We start from the raw sequence: 7,667 nt of genomic DNA on the forward strand, positions 1-7,667 counted from the left end.
CTCCCATGAATATGGGAGTTCAAAAGAGGGAATGTTGGATTTAATATTTTATACATTTTTATAATTCCTATCAAGCACTCAAATGTCATGTCACATAAAGGGTGTGCGTGTCTTTCTTCCAAGGTTGAACTATGTTTATAGAAAATGTTTGCTAATTCTAACTAGTTGACCTTTAAATATAATCTCATAGTAGCTAAGGATAATTTTACAAGTTCACATTTGATAAATTACAAGCAATCAAATCAGGCCAGAGAGCAGACTGATTAACATAAATAAAGCTAGAACATAGCTCTTTAATTTAGACAATATAGTTTGACAAAGTAAAATCAAATTAAAAGTATAACCATGATCCAAATAAAAACACGAACATAAGTTAGATAATATAATTATTCCTAGAAATAAACAACTATTTCAAATCAGTGTTATCACTAAGGTATAATCACGTTAAACAAACAGTGTTAACAGTTTAAACGCAGACACAGAAACTAAGATGATTCTGCCTTAAAAACAATCACCAGGCCTCCAACAGATATTGAATTAACATACCCATGAGGTAGATAATAATTAATAATTATGTATAAACAATTTTGACACGAAGCATTTTTGTATCCCTAAAGTAGAATAGCAAGTTAAACGTTAAACAAAAGCCGATTTCGGTGAACCAAAACTTATCTGAAATATAGACGTTAACGTCCTTGAGGGGGCGGGCTAAGTCGTAACCATAGTGACAGAAGCTGAACCAATCAGGAAGCTTGCCTTCTCAAACGGGGATAAAAGGCCGGAAATGACGCACGCCCACCGAGCATTTTCTGGGAGGCGCACATGGCGACGGTTCGTTCTTAATGCTCCACTTATATGCATATATCTTATTAATGTAATTGTTTGTCTCTGAATATCTGTAACCCATGTTGTGTCAAATAAATCTTTTATACGAAGGGCGACGCCTCAGCCGTTTTGAACACGACGTGGTATTCTAACCACAACAAATGGTGACACCCGACGTGCGGCGACGATGCGGCCTAGACTGAATTGGATCGAGGTGGCTTGCGTTGCACACAGAGAGAGGAACTGGGCCCATTACTTTCAGGTAAGCTGGTTAACTGTTTGGACCTTAAGGTCCGGAGTTTCTGGCTATTCGGCCGTAAACCAAATTATAACTAAATTAAAATTCCTCTGTTGGTATGCATGTGGCCATCTCCGGAAAATAAAGTTGGTTTTATTTAAGATAACTTCCGGTGATTCGTGTTAATCCTGACGAGGTGGGTTACGATATTCAGACAGTTTAAGCGCCGAACGCTTACTTAGACATTTTTAGGTAGTTTTCACAAGTGTGTGGACTTGTGCCGGTGGACGGCGGAAGGCCTGTCGGGGTCACGTGGGTGACGAACCCATTTTCCCTAATTTTCAGCGGATTTGGCCATCAAAGTCTTAATCTGACGAGATTAAGGTACCGAGCATCTCACAAACGTCTTCGGGGCTGAGGGACGAGTCTCTCCTCTGGTCGTGTCGACTGCGGCCTAAATTGGACTCCATTGATAGTTTAGCTTGGAGGGAAAATGTGTACAGAATAGAGAGTTTACCAAATTTCATGTGGTCAGGGATCGCATTAGTTTTAGGACGTTGTAATAACTTTTGTTTGTGCTGTGTTTTGTATGTCGTGTGAAGGCTTCAAGGCCGGGACACGTTGGGAGAGACGTAACAATGAAAAAAGGGGGGAGTGAGCTGTGTGTGGGCGGAAGCTCAGGGTTACTTTTCTCTTTTTTCTGTGTGTCGGAGAAAGTCTGCTTGGAGCCGTGTGTGTGTGTGGTAAAGCACTCGTGTGGGGGAAGGGAGCGTTTCTTTGTTCTACACACGAGGTGAAGGCTTACGCGTGTTTTGTTTTGTCTTCGTTTCTGCGTCAGAGGTGTCTTGTGTGATCGGTGCTTCCGTATCCTGACCGGAAGGGGGCGCTGTTGTATGAGGCAAGGACAGGTCTGGCCGCTGGGTTGTTCCGTACCAGACTTGTGTTTGTTTTATTACGGCTGCGGCCAGGAGTGAATGAAAATAACATATTTGAATGCCTGGGTGTGTGAATGTTGTTATCAGGTGTGGAACTCATGAATGTGGTACAGGTGAAGCCTGTGGAAAATCTACAGGATCATATCAGAGGCAAATTGCACGACTTATAGGGAGTATCAAAATGAAAAGGAGGTAATTAGTTTGAGATCAGGGGGCCACTAGCTAAAACAAGCGGAAATAAGCTTTCCATCCATCCATCCATTATCTTTACCCGCTTATTCCATTTTGGGTCACGGGGGTCGCTGGTGCCCATGTCCAGCAATCACTGTGCGAGGGGCGGGGTACACCCTGGACGGGTCGCAAGTCCATCACAGGGCCACATAGAGACAAACGAGACAAACAACCATTCACTCTCTCACTCACACCTAGGGACAATTTAGAGTTACCAGTCAGCCTAACATGCATGTTTTTGGACTGTGGGAGGAAACCGGAGTACCCGGAGAAAACCCACGCATGCACGGAGAGAACATGCAAACTCCACCCAGAAAGGCCCCTGGACCGGGGTTTGAACCAGGGACCTGCTCGCTGAGAGGCAGCAGCTCTACCAGTTGCGCCACCGTGCTGCCCGGAAATAAGCTTTATGTACCAAAATTAAGGGGGTAGAGCTTGATTTTTAATGATTTAGGCTGTAAAAGTTGGATTAATTAAAAAATATAGCTGATTGGCGTGTAACAGCTAGATGGTATCTGATATGGGAACAGGGATAGCTGAAAATCTTCCAAATATTTGCTGATAGCCGTCTGAGGCCAGACAGAAACGGAAATAGGAGCAGACACAAGGTTAAACAAAACAATTTTCTGTGTGATAGGAAGAAGGCAGTGACCTCTGAAACAGAGGATGGTTTGAATCTCAAGGAAAGAGGGGACATCACGTGTACGAGCTGTAATTAACCAGGAGATGGAGTCAGAGTGAGTCAGCTGGAGAAGGTTGAATCATCTTGGAGTCAGATTAGACGGTAGAGGGTTGAGATGTCAAGGCGACCGAGGTGTTGGTGGTAGTTAACAAATTAGTTTAACTTTCTTCTTGGAATTGACAATAAACTCAGGTTTTAAACTCAACTGAAAAACGACAGAATAAGGATAAGTAATAGACAAAATCCTTGACACTTGTAAAATAAGGTGGAGAGAAGGATTTTATTCTGGTCAAAGAAAACCTTACCGGACTCAAATTGAAAAGGTCAAATACGTTAGGAAACTAAACTCAAATTGAAAAAATTAGATTAAATTAAACAGCCTTAACTAAACTCAAATTGTAAATACTTGGGTTAAATTAATCAATCTTAATTGTACTCAAATTGAAAAACTTCAGTTTAAGTAATCAGTCCACACGAGTTTATCACATATTGGAAATGTTTAGCATTTAGGAGCTGTTTCCTTCTAAGAGCTGCAGGAACTAGGTTATTTATGGGACGACAACAATTCTAGTGGGTAAACGCCATGACTAACTTTATGATTTGAGACTTCACACAGGTCCTGGGAGTGCAAAAGGACAACAGAGAGGTGTACATGGTGAGTTTAAGAAGTTGTACTTTGTGAACAAAGGGCATGTACACGTTTTTGTGCAGTGATAATGGACTCTGTGATGTCTTGAGGAGTATACATGGTCTTAATTGATTTGTATTAAAAGTATCTTGTTTGTGATACAGTGAAAAAACATAGTTATGAGAGGAAATGATTGCAGATTTGTTATATAACAGTAAGTGATTACATAATGTCATGCTGCCTAAAATTACAAGGTCTGGACGATAATGTGGCCCTGAGAGCGGACTTCACTGTCAGGTGATGTGTCAACACACATACTCTACAAGATGGAGGACAGTGTTTGGAGGGGAATATTGTATGCGGTAGGCGTAAATAATTGGTTTGTGCAGTGTTTAATGAAAGCTTTCACTCTTGTGTAATTGAGCGGTTAAAACATCTATTGTACAATCCAGGACACCAGAATGACTCCGTTGGGGTAAACGCTGTGGTTCCAGAGTAAAACTTGCTAACTAACGATTGATGTGGATAACAGATGAAGGTTGAATCTGATTTTAATAATTTGATTATTTTTTCTTCTCTGCACCTGGAGATGACATAACTTTGGAGTGGGAAGATGAGTCTAATTAGGCCCACAAAACATAGAAGGTAGCATTTAACTGCATACAGCATCCATCTGAGTTTTGATCAGGACTATCGAGTGCCGGGGGCCGGATCGGATACAAATGTGTTCAGGTGGGCGCTGAAGTTGGGTCTGTGAAACTGACCAATGGGACGGTTCAAATAAGTTGTCAGTCGAACACAACTGACACAACAACAAAGAACTTTTCAGCCAAGTAACGTGACTTTTCAAAGATCTAACAGTCCAAGAGCAAACTGAACTAACTGACCAGAGGGGGTCCTGGAGTTTGTCCACAGTGGGAACATCCAGTCAAGTCTTGCTGTATGCTGAGAAATGAAATGTTGTACAAAGCTGAACTGGTCTCCAGACAGACGGAGACAAATCTGGGGACTGAAAGGCTGAAAGAAGAACTGGTGGTCACTCTGTCCAAGGTCACTAACATCAACTGCAGCCTGACGGATGTGTCGACCCCACATTTGGTCTGTGATGTCATCTAAGCACTTTGGGGTCGTGATCAAAAACTGCAGCTGGCTTTGATAATAATCACTCACATAGACTCATTTTAAAACAGGTGACACAACATGACACAGAAGTACTGAGGTGGGAGTGCTAGACAATTCACCATGCTCCAACTGCTCTGAGATGACAATTGTTTTATTACCTCTAATGCTCCACACCCCTGAGCAAAATATTGATTTTAACTTTCCATTTATACAGGTCAGGAAGTCTCATTCAGGAGAAACCTGAGACCTGATTTGGATGAAGTTCACTAATGTTTTCTAAAATAACACTGAATGATTGTCTTTACCTTGACGGAGCACATGTGGGGGGTCTGGTTTGATACAAGAGATGAAATTTATTTAATGATTAACATTTTGCTAATTTATAGGAGAGCTTGGGTTGTAGTTGGGTAATTGTTTGCAAAACCTGGGTTGAATAACAGTAGTGGGAAGTTTAAAACTACATCATATTTTTAGTTCTGTAACTAATACTCAATCTGGGTGTTAGTGGATTGCAGACGGTAATACTTCAGATTTGAAACAATGCCGTTTCAAAAAGGGGGGAGGTGTGTAGGCAGCTCTGAGCAGGAAACAGTTCATACAATGATTAGATCATTACAAACTATACAAAAATAACTTCTTCTGAGGCGATTAAAAGATCATATCATGTAGGGTAATCACACTGACATTGGGAAATGAATAAATCAGAAACCTACATAACGACATTGCACTTGTATATATGTATATCAGTTTAACAAAAGTATCTTTTTCTCTTTGTTGTAATGTGTACAGATTCCAGAAAGGGGGACGCCCCTAGCCTGAGGTGGATTTGAGCAAAGGTTAAAGGGAAATGGGTGATTCGGTATTTTAAACACCACTGACTTGACTGACTGGACTGGACTCAAATAGTTTAATTGGGCTAATAAAAGGGTTCATGAACAAAGTATTTTAACCACAATTCTTCCTCTTTTATTTTTTCCTCTCCCTCTTTTTCTTCCTTGCTTTTTCCTCCCTCTCTAGCACAGACAGGTACCTGGATGGAAGATTAAATTCTTTTTTTCTCCACTGTGTTATATGTCGGTTGTTTTCAACTTATGAGTATATTGTACTTTGATGTGTGCGCAAGCGTTTAATGAAGTTACTTCCACAGGCTCCAGGAGGAGGGGGGCCGGCGTGGGGGATTGTTATTATTGTTATTGTTGTTGTATTGTGTATGTTTTATTTTAATTGTAGGTAGACCGGTTGACGGCAAAGGCTTGTAAGGGTGACAGATGGGATGAGAGCACGCAGGTATACCTGGAGAAGTCCAGTATGTAACACAATTCAGCTTCAAGTGTACAGATGCATGTAAGAATAGCATTTTATTTTAGTTTTACTAATTCTGTTTTAGGATGACATTACAGTGTAATAATACACCTATCAGTAGCAATAATAACCATCAGGGTGTCCAATAATTCAGAAATAGGTTTTATTCACTACAGAAGTAACCACAGTCAGTTTTCCAGGCCCACAATTGGGTCATGGATTCCACAGATAAAATAATCAAAAGGCCATGCAGGGTGCTTAACAATTCGCAAGCTTTGGTGTCCAGCTTTTCTCATCAGGAGGGAGGAACTCTGACCGAGGAGACAAACTCACATCAGACTGGGTCCTGCTGAAAAGAGGGACAGGACAAGACCCCACCAGGTGGTGGACAGAACATCACATGCCATCGGTCCCCAGAAGGAGAGTGGCACCTGTACGACCCCACCAGGGCACCCCTGCAGAGGAGAGGAATCGATCGCTGGACCAGATGCAGGGTGATCTGAAGACAGCTCCCCACTACACCTGGAGGAGGGGACAGGACCTTCGTGGGAGCTCATTCTTTGCCCCTTTGTTCTGGTTGGAAAAAGGCAGTAGCAAACATCGGAGAAGGAGTCTCCGCTCTGCCTGAAGTCGGTCGGGTGGATCGGGTAAGGACGGAAGATTACCAGCCCTGACCGTGAAGAACAGAAGACGCGTCAAACTGATTTTAGTTTTGTCCCAATACACACACGTCATTTAGAATGTTTAATCAGACTGATAAGATTCTGAGGACTTTACATGAAGATAACTCCGCGGGCCGAATCCCGCCGAGCACCAAAGGACCCTTGTGGACGAACAAGGGCTCCCACCGCAAGCTCAAGAACCGAAGACCTGCAAGATAGAAATGTTTAAATTGAGGGTGTTGGCTTTTCCTGTTTAATATGAGTGTTTTGTCTTACCTTTCAGTCATTCTGAAAAACAACCAGAGTGGATTCAATTGGAAACTTAAATATTCACTTAACTTAACTAATCACTTAACTTAATTATTCATTTAACTTAAATATTCATGTTAACTTAACTATTCAAATATTTTACTCCATTCAATTGGAAACTTAGCTATTCATTTAACTTGACTATAAACTTAACTTGACTATTAACTTAAATATTCAGTTAACTTAAATATTCAAATATTTTACTCCATTCAATTGGGCATTTAATCATTCTAAAATACCACGAGGTATTTTAAAGGTGGTTTAAAATAGAGTTTCACTTATTTATCTTTCTCTAGGAGGGGTGTTGCCGCTTTTTTTGTATTTTTATAAAGGTTTATGTGTGTGGTACTTTTCACAGGTGTTGGATCAGGGGTCTGGTCCAGGACCCCTGGGGAGTGCAGTAAGTTTGCGTCACGTCCATATTGATAAATCCATAAAGAGGGTGAACTCCCATGAATATGGGAGTTCAAAAGAGGGAATGTTGGATTTAATATTTTATACATTTTTATAATTCCTATCAAGCACTCAAATGTCATGTCACATAAAGGGTGTGCGTGTCTTTCTTCCAAGGTTGAACTATGTTTATAGAAAATGTTTGCTAATTCTAACTAGTTGACCTTTAAATATAATCTCATAGTAGCTAAGGATAATTTTACAAGTTCACATTTGATAAATTACAAGCAATCAAATCAGGCCAGAGAGCAGACTGATTAACATAAATAAAGCTAGAACA

The sequence above is a fragment of the Nematolebias whitei genome, chromosome 17, assembly GCF_014905685.2.
Source record: "Nematolebias whitei isolate Nwh7 chromosome 17, NemWhi1, whole genome shotgun sequence".
Taxonomy (NCBI): domain Eukaryota; kingdom Metazoa; phylum Chordata; class Actinopteri; order Cyprinodontiformes; family Rivulidae; genus Nematolebias; species Nematolebias whitei.